General features: G+C 42.4%; 1 long non-coding RNA gene across 1 annotated transcript in view; it reads left to right on the forward strand.

Moving 5' to 3' along the window:
• The first annotated feature begins 6,946 nt into the window (after nucleotides 1-6,946).
• Nucleotides 6,947-17,584, forward strand: part of LOC143844236 (uncharacterized) — a 37,550-nt gene continuing 26,912 nt past the window's right edge. Inside the window, exon 1 of the long non-coding RNA XR_013233881.1 lies at nucleotides 6,947-7,032. This is a non-coding gene — a long non-coding RNA (uncharacterized LOC143844236). The remainder of the gene's footprint in view (nucleotides 7,033-17,584) is intronic.

The raw sequence follows: 17,584 nt of genomic DNA on the forward strand, positions 1-17,584 counted from the left end.
TTTTAGCATCCCCAGTGCAAGCTGCTGTCTTTGCACCACATCACAGCATCAATTCCAGAGGGGCAGTTATGTTAGTCTGCTATAAGAGAGACCCTACTAAGCGTGGCTTGATTTTTCATGGTTGTATATCAAGCTCAATCCAATAAATCAATTGTTTAATTCACTTTGGTTGTATCTGTCTCTCACTTGTCTTATGCTGATAAAGGTATCATTATCATTATTGTTATAAAAGAAAGATGAAAAGAGGAATTTCTGTGCACTCTAAAAACTAGCATGTTTTATTTTAACACTAGGGGCTAAGCCCATTGCATCCAGGAATACAACAGGTGTTAGATTGGGGGGAAGGGTGAAAGAACTCTCCCTCCCCCCAGGACCTGGGAAGATTGTAGGCTGAAGGTCCCCAAGAAGGGAGCTCACCAGCAGGGGCAGCTTTCACGCAACAGAGATCTGCAGACTCTGAGCCTCAGGGGGAAGTAGGAGGAGGAGGGAGTGGTCAGGGGTGGGGGATGGAAGGCAATTGGCTGGCCGCTGGACAGGCAAGCCAATTGGAGAAAGAGGCACTCAGGGGTGGGACAGCTGCCCTGAGTGGGTGTTAAGCACTGAGTGTCACTTAAAGCCATTAGACACGTTTCACTTCCAAGGCCTTACCAGAAATATATTCTGTGGGACAGAAGAAGTGTCATGGACCTTGTCAGGTGCATGAAGTGTATAAATTTCTGAAGAGAAAAGTTGCAAGCAGCAAGGTGACCAAACCATGAAAGCTGGAAAAACTGAGACATAATAATGTAAAATTCAAATGCAATCAGTAGAAGTACAGGAACCATTCACAACAGCAATGATCTCTTTAGTTTTACTAAACTGAACAGCATCTGTAATAGCAAAGGAATTGAAAGAAATGCCACTATATTTCTCAATGAATTCTAATTCAGTCATCCCATGCTGGACTCTCCTTTTGTTGTTTCTTTTGCTGAAGGCCACAGCGACAGCTCCATAATAATCATAGTATAATCACATTTGTAAATGGGAGGATGATAATTTATTGGCTCATCAAGACAGACATACTCTACCGATTCATCTCTAATTTCACCTTGTTTTCACTTAGCTAATATGAAGTATAGCCAAAATGCCACTGCCCTCCTCCTTTTCTTTTCTCCTTTAAAATAATCAGCTGAAACCAAGAAAAGTTGGCCATTCTTGCCAGCGGGCAAATCTACTCACTCAACTAAGGTGGAGCGACTTTAACCACCCAAGAAGTATAATTATCACCCTGAAATGCTCCGTGTGGAATGTATTATTTCTGTCATGAAATGGAATTTCTGCATAATAAGGAAAACAGTGAGGCCCACGGATTTACTGGACTTCACTGGCATGGTTATGACACTAAGAGTAACCAATCAGAATACTGTAGCAGAGACAACTTTTTTCCAACCATATCCTAATTCTGTACAGTTATTAGCCAAAGAAAAGATGAATAAAAATAAAAGAATATTTATTTAGGTTGGGTTATCAGTCAATGAAAAGGTTTGCAAACCACCCAATACTGCCAACTATTCCACCTCCTCTGGTACACAATACTGAATGACCTTTTCATCTGTTGGCAAGGCAGTCCACCATGATGAATTATGTCAGCAGCTGCCAACAAAGGCCCCTGAGCCCCCTGACAGAAGGACATGTCATCATCAGAAGTAATGAAAGTGGGAGGAGCTGGAGAAAAATTATTTAAAAACCAGGGAGAAATGTGATGCAGGGATTAAAGGGGCTAACTGAATTGCCAACTCTAGCTTTGAAAATCTTTGAAGAGTTGAGGGAGAAGCCTGAGAGAGTGCCTGAGAGAGAAGCCTTTAGGGAGTGGAAGGACCTTGGTAGGGTATGATGCCAGGCAGAGTATCTTCCAAAGCTGTCAAGGAGAAGTGGAATAACTATTTCAATTAAATAATTAAGTGATTAAGTGATTAGTCTAAAGAGCAGTTGTAACTCTGGGAGTTTAATGGTTTGGTTAATTCTTTATGCCAATAAAGGTATTCTGATTCTGATTCTAGCTCTGGGAGATCTCCAGCCTTTACTGGGAAATTGGGAACTCTACTATCAATATCTGGGTCAGTGAACATGAGAATCTTCTTCATTAAAGATTTCTCTGGTACTTGGTTCCTTTCTTCAACATACAGCATTTTAAATTCTAATTAGCATCAGCCAGCAGAGGCAGTCAAATTCATTGTGCTATTTCAGTAAGCTCTGGACATCCTAAATGTCTGGTCTGCTAATCTCCTCACAAGTCAGACAACAGCCCTAGTCCCAACATTTTCAGTTTTATTCTTTAATTTTCTGTCTAGTATCAAAAGTTTGAGTTTGCCTTCTATACCTCAGTCCTCACATCTGAGTTTGGACTTCTGATGGGACTTTTGAATCTTGGTCTGAGAATATCTCTGATCCTGATGAGCTCAGCAGAGCTTCATGCTGCGGCTCCTAATTTATTTTGAATATATTGACTACAGTCTTATACATGGGATATGATTCCCTCTTCATAGCATCTGAAGAAATAAACTCCAACTCATGAAAGTTCATGCTGGAATAAATGTAGCTAGTCTTGGAGATGCCACTGGAGTTCTGTTTTATTTTCTAACAGGGTAACATGGCTACTCCATGGTCATTGCTACATGGCGCCTCCCTTCCTATTAGTGCTTCTAACCACATGGTTTTGATGCCAACAAAAGTAAGGGAACCACCACATTATTCTAGAGAAGCAAGCACTGGATAATGATGGAACTTATGTTTCACTAGAATGAATGTACATGTCAGATCCGTTTCAAATAATTCTAGGATTTTAGATTACTGTGACTAAATTTCATCAACAGGCAATTCATCAACATATTAAATTTTCCTTAATTACTTTATCAGCTCTAGCAAATTTCTATGCTTATCTGAACAGACAATTTTTTAAAAACCTGCAGTCTCCTGACAGCAGAATCCATCTTTTTCTTCTAAAATGGAAAATACCATAAACAAATTGTAGCTATCAAGAAGTTCTGGGAATTATTAGCACCCGATTTTGTGTCATGTTTTTCCGTTTCATCTCTGGCTGGCAGTTCTCCTGTTTCCTTTCACTAGTTCTAAGGGAAGGTGAGAGGCTACTTTGCATTGTCTGCCAAGGAACACTTGCCCTGTGGGATAGACAATGCCTTCCTACAGACAGGAAGAAGGCTTCAGCAGACAGGATACACCATACTTCCAATTCTAAAGTTTATTTTACTGTCATCACCCAAATGTATATATCTTACTATATTACTAAATGTGACACAAATTTGTTGAAGGAAGAATGGCAAATATAAGTCTTGCTACAAATAAAGTGATACATGAATCAAGATACAAAACTCCAGACACGGTGTATTCAAAATTTCTACAACCGAAGTTCTTATATACTTTGCAGCTAGAGAAGAAAGTATAGTTGATTAGGGACATTAAAAGAGCCCTGCGGGACCAGGCCAATAATCCATTTAGTTCAGCCACCTGTATCCTTTACTAGTCTATCACAGCAGTTCCCAACCCCCGGTCTGGGGACCGGGACCGGTCCAGGGATCAGTCGGTACTGGGCCACGGCTCCTCCTCGTCCTCCTCCCTGGCTGTTGCTTCAGGGGCTGCCCTGCCACTCTGCCGCCAGCTCACCATTGGTGCTCTCCGGTGGCCGCCATGGCTGGGGCTCCTCCTTGGCATGGCACTGCGCAGCTGCTGCTGGCAGTGCCCCCCAATGGGCAGCAGGAAGTCAGGGGTGCTGGCGGGAAAGCAAGCAGAGCAGGGGCTCAGGTGGCAGCAGCGGCGATGTCCCTCGGCAAAGACTACCCCCCTCCCCGGGCCTCAGTAAAATTGTCAAGCATTGACTGGTCCCCAGTGATAAAAAGGTTGGGGACCACTGGTCTATCAGATGTGACGCAAAACAGGAGCCCAGAGATAAAGCTTAAAAATCCCAAAACTGATCAAAAACTAAGGACTATTATGCACAGGAATTTTCCTTCATTTTCACTGTGCGTGCCTGTCGGGTGTTGTCATTATGCATTTATTTTCCTCCCTCCCTTCAGTTCACTTTCTGGGCACTGTTTCTCTGGGTTTTCTTTTATGTCGATTTCCCCCTTGTTTCACTTCCAAGCTGAAGGTAATTCTACAGTGTACATATTTCCTTGGATTCCCCCTCCCCTTTTGCTGCCTCTCAAAGGTCATTTCCCTGCTTACATTGAGATCATTCTACGCTTTCCACATCTTCCACCATCCTCCCCCCTTCAAGCTCCCCTACAAGCTCCACTGATTACTCTTTGTTGTTTATTTATTTATTTTTTTACAAGCAGCATGAGTCCAGCAATATGAGACTATCACTAGTCTTGGAACACTAAATTTAAAAAATTAAAATGAAGGAGGAAAAGTTTAAAAGAAGCCATGCAATATAAACTCAGAAAAAGAAACCAATCCAAAGGCAATACAATAAACTTAATACTATCAAAAACAAGAATAGTCTCTCTTTATATGTTCTTTCTTTTCTTATTCCTTATTTGTCAGGACTTCTACCAGAACAGCATCCTGATAATGTCCGTTTTCAATGGAAAACAACTTTCCTCAGTGGAAAGTCCTAGACAAATACAAATAAATCTTACAATGTTTTACATAAATATGGATACCTTTACCTTTACCTTTATGTAATACAAATTGCACATAGTATAATGTTAAACCACATACTTCCAATTAGTCAATTTTCAAATACAATGGATATCTATCCAATAGCTTATTTTAAACCAGTAGAAACAACATAAATGATAAATTAATTTTTACAAAAAGACTTGTGTAAACCTAACAAGTCTAATGAAGCTCATTCTTACCAGTAATAATAAACAAATGGTAGATTAGGTTTACACACAAGTCTTCTAATCCTGGCAAGCTGGGTTTGATTCTGCACTCCCCCTCCACGTGCAGCCAGCTGAGTGACCTCGGACTCGCCACAGCACTGATAAAGCTGTTCTGACCGAGCAGTGATATCAGGGCTCTCTCAGCCTCACCTACCTCACAGGGTGTCTGTTGTGGGGAGAGGAAAGGGAAGGCGACTGTAAGCCACTTTGAGACTCCTTTGGGTAGAGAAAAGCGGCATATAAGAACCAACTCGTCTTCTTCTTCTTCTTCTTTAACCACTACACCAGGCAAGTTCTCAATGTGGCTCCATATGGATCTTGATGTGAATGGAACCCCGGATCACAGGCAAGATGTAATTGTTTGCCATATTTCTGTGATGTCCAGAATATATGGCAGTAGGTAGTTACCAGATAATATAGTACAATTGTATATCCAACTGATAAAGTTTTCAAAAATAAAAGATTTATTACAAGTTCAGTTTAAAAAGTCAAACCTCCACAAGTCATCTGGGACCGAAAGTGAATTGCTAGGACACAACGTGCATGGGTCTCTTGGCAGCCCCTGAACTACTCACTGCCACTTCATACACCCAAGCCTAGTAGCAATTGCCTAGTAGCAAGCCCCTGAAATTTGGCTACCACATGACTCTCCTGGGTGACTTACCATTGCTCATCTTGTATGACTTGCCCAGGCTTGAAGGTACCATCCACAAAAGTCACTCAAACACTTAATTAGTGCACAACTTTTGCTACTTGGCCAGACTTTTCCGGGGGATAGACCTGTGAGAGCCAGGGAAGGGGAGAAAGCGGAATACTGGGGGTGAGGGCCAGAAAACAGTAAGTTGGTTGGGAAAGGAAAGGAGGAAGCAGGAGGGGAGGGACTACCAAAGGGAAGAGGAAATAGTGTGGGTTGGGAGATACAGAAGAAATGAGATACCCCCCTCCCCACAAGTTCTTGCAGGTCATCAAAATGTACAACCTCCAAGGATTAGCTCCTTCCCAGAAAATTGTTGAGTAATTTGTTAATCAACTCTTTATAACTTAATTACGGGGTTCATTGCAAGCAAATCTCCATGAACATAAGTTGTCAGTTTGGCAGCTAAGAGCATAGGCACATCTTGAGGTCAATTCTAACCCATTCAATCTTTTTGTAGCATTCAATTTATCAATGAAATAACATTACCCCTGAATATTGCTAAATGCAAAATGAGACACAATACAAACATTTAAAAGGTCTGATTTTTTGTCTATAAGGATTAGATTGATTTTCTGGTTTGTGAACTGTACTTAATTCTAGCTTTCTGAACAGTAAATATCATCCTTTTTAATGCCATCTAATTTGAGGTGGGAGCCTCTTGTGGCGCAGAGTGGTAAGGCAGCCGTCTGAAAGCTTTGCCTATGAGGCTGGGAGTTCGATCCCAGCAGCTGGCTCAAGGTCGACTCAGCCTTCCATCCTTCTGAGGTCGGTCAAATGAGTACCCAGCTTGCTGGGGTGTAAACGGTAATGACTGGGGAAGGCACTGTCAAATCACCCCGTATTGAGTCTGCCATGAAAACTCTGGAGGGTGTCACCCCAAGGGTCAGACATGACTCGGTGCTTGCACAGGGGATACCTTTACCTTTACCTTAATTTGAGGAGGAAAAATGGTAGCACTCACAACTAGGGTTGTGCGATTCGGCCGCCGAAGCGGCCGTTCCGTCCGGGCGCAGCCAGCGCCGCACCGCGGGGGGGGAGGGCGGTGCCGGCAGCGGCGTGACAGTGGGCGCAACCACGCAGGCGTGGAACTCCGCGCCTGCGTGGTTGCGCCCTCTGTCACACCGCTGCCGGCACCGCCCTCCCCCCCCCCACGGCGCGGCGCGGCGCTGGCTGCGCCCGGATGGAATGGCCGCTTCGGCGGCCGAATCGCACAACCCTACTCACAACTGTGTTTATGTTTTGTTTTTTTTACTTTGCATTTTCCGGTATTCAGTGGCAATGTCCTTGTAGAATCTAGTGCTACAAAAATATTGGACCTATTGGAATGTCTGTGTTCTTGGCTGCCAAACTGAATTTTCCAAACTGCCACACTGGTAAAAATGGACCTTGAATAATAATGTGAAGAAAGCCTTCCTTGAGTGCGTTCAGGGTCTTGCCAGAGCACGAGTTGTAAGTAGCACATCATATCATCTTGTTTTGCCTTATTCTGGAAAGAGTTGGCAGTTTTGTACCAATATGTGGCTTGATTCTAGTTCTGTATAACCTGGCTTGTCAACATTCATGTCTAAAGAGAAGTTTGAGATTTCAAGGCAAATCTCTTTTGAGGGGAGACAGAAAAACAACCAGGAAATCTACACTTAAAGCTACAATATTGCTTCTGTGGAAAATAAAAGGCATAATGGCTTGAGTTCAGAAAAAGATGCCAGCCACTGCTCTGAATTTCCAGGCTATGTGTCAGGTTCTGTCAGTGTTATATTATTTAAATGGAGCTTTATGTCTGTGCTTTCAAAATTATTTAATAGTAGCACTATTTTAAGAGAAACAATAACAAAAAAGAGAAACTGGTTCAGGAAGGTTACGTATTTATAAAATGTACTTATGGGAAATCATAAAAGCAAAAGTTATGTAGGCCCATGATTTCATCTTGGTATACACATTGCAAGAATTCAAAAGATTTATTGTGCAATCCTAAAAATGTTTTCCTGGATTAAGCCCCAATAAATAGACCTGAATAGGATTCTGGGTCAATCATTTTAGAATGGCAGTGATAATTACCAGGTAAATTATGTTTCAGCATATATTATTCAGACATCTGTTTAATGTGATAAATACAACATAACAAAAGGCCTTCTGAATCAGACCTGCTGTCCATCTAGGCCAGCATCCTCATTCACACAGAAGTCTAACCAGTTGCCTGCTGGGGCAAACAAAGAGGGCACACAAGCCAAGGCCTTCCCCTGATACTCCTTGAATTGCTGCCATTGTATAGAGAGGTTCCATTTACTCGCTGTGCTTAGTAGCTACTGATGGACCTATCCTCCATGAATCCTTGCCAGCAGAAGAAGTGGAGTGGAACCACTACCTGCTTGTTGCTGTATGTTCTCAGCAGCCAGCAAGCACACTGTGTTCCTTGCCCCTTCAGGTGGGACCATCCTGGGTATCCCCTCCTGCATGGCTGCAGCTCTTGGGGAAAGGGGAAGGGAGTCTGAAGAATGACCAGTCTCTGGACAGGTAGTTTCTACACTGTTTAAAACATCATGTTTAAATGCTTATACTTTATTTCCAATCTGTTTCAACTCTGTTTTCAGATTTCTAAGGTTCAAAGCCTATTCCACTGTTCATTGGATGTTTCAATCTTATTGATTGTACTTGACTTGCATTTGAATCTCAGTGAAAAAGGCCAGAATTGTTATCTCCCTAGTACTGGTGGGGACTGAGGCTGGGAAAGAGTGGCTTGCCAGGTTTGTGGATGAGATGAGATTTGAATCAGTAATCACCCAGATCATTCTCCTCCCCCTATTATGCTGCACTAGTGCAATGTAGATACAGTTCCTGTAGCTGTCTGCACCATTTGCACTACAAACAGGACTTTATAGTGATTTTCCTAGCATTTACTAGACTGAACAGGTACATGTGCGTCATATTCCATTGATGAGACAACATCTCTGTCTCAAAAAAGACAAATGATGGCAATAATTAGGAAAACGTTCACTTGAATTTCTTGGATACATTTAAGTTGCATTATCTACTCATTATGCTCCTGACAAGATAGGAGTCATTAAATGGGCAAAGATGAACACACAAATCAGTATCTTGTCTTCAGGTCACAAAAAAAAGCTGGAAGCCCTACTCCAGTCTAGACTTTATTCTTCCTATTTAAATTTATTTGAAAGTCAATGCCATGGCAGTGGTGGCCACAAAGGAGCAATATTTTTCAGCCATCATTGCATCCACAGAATGTAGACCTGCAGAACTCCTCCTGATGGTTCAAGGGCTATTGAGATCTGGCCAATGGGAGGAAGTGAACTTCTTCATGCTCCAAAGCAGCCATTTGCTCCAGAGACCTGATCTCTTTCATATGAAAAGTGGTTGCAATTCCAAGGGATCTCACCTGAAGGTAGACAACACTAGTTCTCATGGAGGGAATTACTGCTTTGGAGGGTGGATTCTGTGGGATTATATCCTGCTAAGGCCTCCCCCAAACTCTGCATTCCTCAGACTTTACCCAAAATCTCTGGGAAGTTCCCAACCTGGAACTGGCAACCTAGATAGGCCTGGCCTCAATGAATCCTCTCAAAGACCAAAACTAGCTTGAAAGGGGCTCTGTCCCCTCCTTCTGCCTTTTACTCATGGAAACTGAATCCTGAAATGCTATGGTTGCCTAGCAACAGCCACTGAGATAATCCAATTTTAAATGCTACAGATACTACTTTTATCTTTTTCAAAATATTTAAATTCCTCATTGTATTTTTGATTTTCTTTGATTTCACATTTTCCTGAAAACTTGGGGACCTTTTCAGGTTTGTGAAAAGATCTGCCTTGCCTGTCCACAACTCTGGTCACCAGATTTATTATCCAAAGATTTGCCCAATTTCACACTCAGAATATAAGATGCCACCACATATTCAAACACTGACATACAGAGACTATCATATAAAAAGAAAAAGAAGTTATGTGTGCATTATTATGTCCAACACCAGTGAGATTTACCTGAAAATATTATTTTTCCTCACCATTTTCACTTTAATTTCCAAAATCTTTAAACAACTTTACATTGGAAAATAGGCCACAAAGGAAAGGTTTAAGATAGTGTTTTTATTTCCCCCAGACATTTTAAAATAAAAAATGAGATAAAGGCAACTCAAGACATTGGCACAATATAAAAAGTCTGAGAGAGGAAATGCAGGGCAGGATTTCAGTCATTTAATCCCATTTGAGATGGAAAGTGTGACAAATGCTGTTCACATTTTTAAAGTATAACATCATCATATATTATGGCACATTTTCAACTTGGCTATGAGGCTGCAGTGTTCAGTGTTAACTGCATCCAAAATAGGTGACACAAGTAATATTAATAAGGCTAATATTTATTAAGAATGTTCAGCTGCTCAGTAGAGATATGATATCATATGTATGATATCATGCTCTATATGCATACATTAGTTTTATTCCACATTCTCAGAGCCAGGATGGCAAAGTGTGCCTCTAACCAGGGACTGTTGCAGTTTGTGAGTGTCTCAGAGTTATATGGCAGTAGGAGGAGCAATGGACAAAATAGACCCCTCCATGAATTCAGCACCAACTCTTCCTAATTTCTTAATTATTCAGATGATAGTAACTGTTGCAAGTGAATTTATCTATAGTAAAAAAAATGTCATTTTCGGTCTATTTAAAAAACTAAAAACACCAACACAGGTCTAGTAACACTTTGTTGTGAATGACTAGTGGCACTGTATGAAGATGTATTATGTTGTTAAACATAGCAGCTCACATTGTGTTATCCTAAGTGGGAAATATTCTTTAATAATGGTTTTTGAACTGTCTGTACTCTGGAGCAAAATATGGCATGATGGGAACTCACCATGAAACTCTCTGTGGCAGGAATTTTTGCCAGCCTCGAGGTAAGATCTGGAGATCTGCAATTACAATTGATCTTCAGACTATATGCATCACTTAGACCAATTATGCATGGGCTGGAATGCCTACGCTGGCGGTGGCAGGGCTTCGGGGGAAATCCCCAATAATGCATGCCGCTGCCATCAGTGCAGGCGTGTCCCAGCCCAGGCCCTCAGAAGACCCAGTTAATGAAACGCAGGTTCTTCCGGAGTCCCAGGACTCTCGAGGGCATAGGCTAGGGCCATGCCGCCCAAGCCCTGTGCATAATTGGAGGAGCCAGGCTTTTGGCCCGGCTCCTCCCCCCGACCTACAGTGCCCCTGCAGGGACACCTCTCATCTCTGCCGGCTCCATGGAGCCAACAGGGGTGACCCCCTGCCCCCAACATGGTGGGAGAGCAGCATGCTGATCCCCACCATCCTGCAGTTGGGGCCTCCTGCCCCCAATCCCCCCCCAGCTGCTGCCGCCGCTTACCTACACTCCCGGTCCCACGTTTCCTGCATGGGGCCACTGCGCCGGGACAGCTGGCGGAGCTCTGTCCCCGTGCATACACCGGGGACGGCGGGGCTTTTTGCCCCGCCACAATAGCACAGCGGCGGTGCGGAGTAGCTGCTGCTGTGCATAATGGTTCTTATGTATTTATTTTATTAAAATATTTATTCCCCTTCTGAAGAAAATGTCTGCTTTGGAAGATAGTCTGCCTGGCATTATACCCTACCAAGATCCCTTCCCCTCCCTAAACCTCACTCTCCCAGACTCCTATTTCTGAACGGAGTTGGCAACGCTAGGAGCAATTCTGTTGTGGATATGGTGAGTTTGAGACTTTGATATATCCAGTAGCAGCTGGTGTGGACATGAAGCCTCTGGAAGATATTCTATTGCAACTTTGGTTGATAATTTGGTGAGTTTGGGAATACATGCAGGGAGATACAAAGGAAATACCGTATTTGCCGGCATATAAGATGACTGGGCGTATAAGATGACCCCCCAACATTTCCACTCAAAATACAGTACTATGGGCCACTATGGGCAGCTATGTCTATCCCAACTGAAGTGCACCCGGCATATAAGACGACCCCCCCACTTGGAGGCATGTTTTTCAGGGGGGAAAGTAGTCTTATACGCCAGCAAATACTGTAGTTGTTCTTTCTGCCCCTCCTCTTATCTGAATGTGAGGATGAGTGTGAACCTCTAAAAAGAGTAAATGTGACTATACATAGTAGGACAAGGTACAAAACAACTCCACAACCTGAACTCACAGTAACTACACAGCCAGTGCTCCAGTTAAGAGGCAGATGAAAAGAAAGAAAAATAAAGGTGTCTCCTTGCTGTGAAGGAGAAGTAGAGCAAGAGGCTAGAGTAGTAGGTGAAGAGATTAAGGATGGGCATGGACCAAACCATGAAGTGAAATTTGTGATGAATGTTGCCATTAGTAGTTCCCAAACAGAAGTTCATGATGGGTTTACTGTCATGAACTTTCATTATCTTTTAAGGCAGTTCATGGAGCCTGTGGTCAGAGCAGAAAGCATGGATTTGGAAGAACTCTAAATCACACAAAAAAGTTAAACAACCAAAGCTCTTCCAGCAAATCAGCTGTTTTGGGTTTTCTTGGGCAGTCCAGTTAAAGGCTGGCCTGAACAATTTATTTCCTAGCTATACAAAAGCGTGCTGGCCTATTGGGAATCAGTGCATGTGCTGACTTCTCCCACCTGAGTATCATGTGTTTCTGGGTGGTGCAACTCCTTTCCCCACAGTTCAACCTAAGCCACTGCAAGAATCCCACTTGTCACAACAGGACATGTGAGAGCTTACGGCAGGGTAGAAAGGAGGGAAATGTGTGTCTGCACAGAAGATGCTGATGAACAACAGTTACAGGTAAGTGCAACTCTGTTTTCATCTTCCGTCTTCTCGTGCAGCACCACATCGGGGCCATTACTAAGTTACTTATTGTAAGAACAAGGCATGTAAAAGTGCCTTTCCTACACATGCATCCGTTCTAGAATGCTGGTACACTGCAGAATGCTTCACAAAGATATCTCCCAAAACCCAAGCTGCGGCCTTGCAGATGCTTTACTTTCACCTCTATAGTTTTGGGTCACAACCAATGTCACTATTTACTGGTAACGATATATGCTTTCAAAAGATCTTATGCATTAGGCTCTCCTCAGAGTAACACATTACATTCTGCATTTACCAAACTCTATCAGGAGGGAGTGGAGCTATGTGAAGCAGTATCGATAGGTGTAATGCTGCAGGAGGCAGGGAAAAGCTTAGCATGGGGATGACATTTTCCACAGCATCTCTTAATCATTGGTAGCATGTAGTTTTCGCTCTGATTCTATCTAAATTACCATATTTTACATTAGCCAGGAAAACTGCTGTTTCACCAGTATATCTGAGGAAGAGTGCTCGCACTTGAAAGCTCACGCCTTGAATAACTCTTTGTTGGTCTTAAAGGTGCTAGTGGACTCTGATTTTATTGTACACTTGGAAAAGTGTAGCATGAGTAACATCACTGTATTATCATATCCTGACCCTCATATGTAGCAGCCAATGAAACAAAATGCAGGAGGAAACAAGAGGTTGACGCAAAACCACACATTTTTCAGGTTCTGCCAGAGAGTACTACACACATATACCCATAACATGTAGTCAACCTGTGGTCCTCCAGATGTCCATGGACTACAATTCCCAGCAAATGCTGGCAGGGGCATCTGGAGGACCACAGGTTGACTACCCCTGATGTAGAGTACATTGTAATACTGGATTAATTTGCTATTTTAAGGATATTATATATGGTTCATACATTTCTACAGAAGAAAAAAAGAACAATAAGCAACAGCTAGTACTCTTTTCCAGAGAGGTCTGTAGACTTTATTGTGCCTCTTTGTTCAACTCTATTTTAATGAAGTTAAAATTAAAAGCAAAACTATTTCTGACTATATTTGCCAGGGCTTCTTTCACAACATTCTTTAGTGACATCAAAAATATCACACAGATGCAAGCCTTCCATGTGTGCTTGCATCCTGAACTCCAACCAATATGTGTTTGAACTCAGACTCCATTTTCAGTGCCAACATTTGGACTATTGAGCAAGCAAGAGCATAGAAGCCAAAACAAATCTAATTATTCCATGAGCACAATGTGAGCTGCCGAACTAGCACATTCAAAAAATAGTGTAATTACAGCAATAACAAACACCACAATGGGAATAAGAATGCAGATTGTGACAGAAACAAATTTATTTGGCTTTGAAATTATTTTTTCAAGAGTGAGATTTTCAGATCCAGAATTGTATAAGAGGTAGAGAGCAGAGAGTATTCTTGACAAAGAAACTAGTAACACCTGTCAGTAAAATTCAAACCACCTGTTCAGACTTCCTTGGGAATTCCTTTCTTGCAGCTGGCTGCATGCTCTCCCGTACTCAGCCTGTGTCTTCTCAGAAAACAGAAAATGGAAGAACAGGTTCCTCTTTTTAAAATGCCGCTCAGGAAAAGAATGTGCATGAAATAGACCACAATTTGAGATGAAAACTCAACTTTTGGAATACAGTAAACTCCTTTTCCTGTATAGTTGCATGCTTGCTGGTATCTCAATGGATATCGTCAACAGCATTGAGATCGAGCAAACAGAATTTGCTCAGGATACCCTGCTCCAAAGAAATCAAATTGGCCTCAATCCAGGCCAGAGCCTTTTCAGCCCTGGCCCCAACCTGGTGGAACACACTGGCCAATGAGATCAGGGGCCTGCAGGACCTCAGACAGTTCCACAGCCCTGTAAAACAGAAGGGTTCCATCAGGCCTACAGCTGAGGCTGTGAAATAACATCAGAAATTAATCTGCCTCCTGTTTTAGTGGCCAACAACAAAGGCTGGGAGCCAGGCCAGACCAAGCTGCAGCAAGAACCTGTAACTACTTCAGACCCAGTAAAGACTGCAGGCTTCAGCCTGGCTGTGGTATTTGGGAGCTGAGAACTATTTTGAGCCAGTCATTGTCCAGGAGTAGTGGTGGAGGTTGCAGGCAGGTAGTCCTCACCTCAGCAGCAAGTGGGGGAATGGGTTCCCCACTGCTATATCTAATTCTCAATAGACTATATGTAAGACATAAATCTGACATTAGAAACCATAACATTCAAAACCCATTGGGAGAATTTTTAATATTCTAAGAGCCTCTTGTGGCGCAGAGTGGTAAGGCAGCCGCCTGAAAGCTTTGCCCATGAGGTTGGGAGTTCAATCCCAGCAGCCGGCTCAAGGTTGACTCAGCCTTCCATCCTTCCGAGGTCGGTAAAATGAGTACCCAGCTTGCTGGGGGGTAAACGGTAATGACTGGGGAAGGCACTGGCAAACCACCCCGTATTGAGTCTGCCATGAAAACGCTAGAGGGCGTCACCCCAAGGGTCAGACATGACTCGGTGCTTGCACAGGGGATACCTTTACCTTTACCTTTAAGACATTCAGCTGCTGACCTAAGAGAAGCAGTTCTCTTACAAAGATATTTCAAAGGGAGATTAGAAAGAGAGACTGCTGAATTGCACCTGATAATGAAGCTCAAAACAATGCACCTTCCTGGACTGAATTGAGACCTAGGTTTCCTGTCTCGTTTGTTGTTGTTGTTGTTGTTGTTGTTGTTGTTAGGTGCGAAGTCGTGTCTGACCCATCGCAACTCCATGGACTATGATCCTCCAGGCCTTCCTGTCTTATTACCCGTGCTGATTTCTCCACACCTACTATCCGTCTGTATATCACACCTGATCCAATCGCTCCTGCTATTGTAATTCACCTGCTATTATCACCTGCTTGCTAATATCATCCAGCATCTGAAATCACTCCACTCACCAAAATATAGGACAGATGGACTCATACTATAGTTGCATCTGAAGAAGTGAGCAGCAATTCACAAAAGGTTCTACAAGACTCTTGCTCTTTTCTATAGATCATATCCCAATATTTATTCTGTTTCCCTCTTCCATCACCTCAGATGCATCACTTTGAGAAACTATGATTGATATGAAACTGCTTTGTTTATAAAGCTTAGATATATATGTCTAGTACAAAAGGGATCCTGTTGCTGAAGAACATTTGTGTCTGCATGATTAACCATGTGCTCCAAAACAGAGTGACCCCCTTCTAATTCCATTCGTGTTAATAGGCTTAGGAGGGTATTACTGTGCTTAAGAAATCTAGTCGTAAAAAAAAACATTAGAAGAATTAAGGATGAATTGGTACAGAACTGCTGCTCTTTTTTCAGTGCCTTTAAAATAAAGAAAATCAAAAATTCCAGAAACCTTAAACGAAATGCCAAAAGTAACAGTTTCAATTGGATACCATTACCTTACTGTGAGGTGGCTCTATATTATTTTTGGTTTTGCTTTCAATAAACTGCACAGCCTCACCAGCTTAATAAGCATTTGCTTTAAGTTTTCTTTTGTATAAAAACTGTTCTGTAAAGAAGTGGTTACCGGATACCCTGGGGCAGGAGTAGTCAACCTGTGGTCCTCCAGATGTTCATGGACTACAATTCCCATGAGCCCCTGCCAGCATTTGCTCTAGAGTAGGGTAGCAAATGCTGGCAGGGGCTCATGGGAATTGTAGTCCATGAACATCTGGAGGACCACAGGTTGACTACCCCTACTCTAGAGCAAATGCTGGCAGGGGCTCATGGGAATTGTAGTCCATGAACATCTGGAGGACCACAGGTTGACTACCCCTGCCCTGGGGTATGCAGCAGAACACTTCCATGTGTGACTCCTTTCTATAGATAACAAAGGATAACAGGAATTACCTCCCTAGAAATTGTCTTTCTTTCTCTTGAATTTTTATGAAGCATTAACTTTTCATTTAATGGTCTGGAACTACAAAAATAAAAATAAAAGAGAAGAAAATTAATCTCACATGTCACATATGATGGGGCAGAGAGGAAAAACGAAAACTGATAATCATATCTGCCCTAGGCAAATTTTGCAATCTACCTTGTGGCTCATTTGGAAGGGGAAGGGAAAGGGGAGGTACCTACATGAGAAACTATGCCAGCATGATCTGAGAGGGAGCTAAGTGATTCAGTAAATAGATTAAGATTGTATCAAAAACAGATTATATCATATCTGTTACATTTTTCTTAGACGTTCTCTAGTCTACTAGAGGTTCTATGGCAGAATATGGTTGACAAAGAACTCTGTTAGATTTAGGAATTCATTGGTTTACAAGTTCAATGCAATGTCCATGTTTTTCCCCCTCTTCTCTTTTGTTCATACAACAATACCATGAAGTAGGTTAGGCTGAGAGAGATTAATTGGCCCATTTCATAGCTGACTAAGGATTTCAACCCAGGTCTTTGTAGCTCTACCTTCTAACCACTATACCACACAAGCTCTCTGTGAAACCTAGGAGACTGCCCCTAGACTTTATTTTATTGGGCCCTTTCCTATTAACCAAGAGGCTCTCTAGTCTGTCTTAGCCACACACCAAGACTGTAACACAAAGACCACTACTGTAGACCTTGTTCCCTTTGGACATCTGCCATTGCCTGATCATTTTCATAAAGCAAGACCTTTATGTGGTTTTTAACGACTGAGTTTAAATGAGTTCAGAGTGAGTTTTTAGTTGGATAGTAATCCAGTTAATACTAATACTTTGCCAAAGTTTTTTTAACCTTTTAAAGTAAGGTTGAATACTCTAACCCACCTAGTAAACTTCAGATGGTGTTTGGGGAAGAAAGGAAACATTATAGAATGAAGCAATTTGCACCCCAGACTTTATGCAGCTGGGTGCTAACTGGATAGGGACAGATCACAGGCACTCGAGAGAGCCAAAGGAGTCCATCTTCTTTTATGAAAAAGCTGCTGTATTCCACTATTTGGAAACTGCACAGTGCATGTCAGGTACGCCCAGCTTTAGCGGATCAATCAACAGTGTAGATCATGTATCCATTATCTGAGTAAGTGACATCTGTCTCAGGATTTCTCTGACAGAAGCATTTAAAAAATATCACAGATGGTGAAATTGTGCCAACAACAGACATAGCTGAGTCCAGAGTGTAAACTGCACGGAGCTCATATTCTAGTCCCAGGTCGATTCAGTCCCTGCCGTCTACACAGAATGCGATTTCCGTT

The sequence above is a fragment of the Paroedura picta genome, chromosome 9 (assembly GCF_049243985.1).
Source record: "Paroedura picta isolate Pp20150507F chromosome 9, Ppicta_v3.0, whole genome shotgun sequence".
Taxonomy (NCBI): Eukaryota; Metazoa; Chordata; class Lepidosauria; order Squamata; family Gekkonidae; genus Paroedura; species Paroedura picta.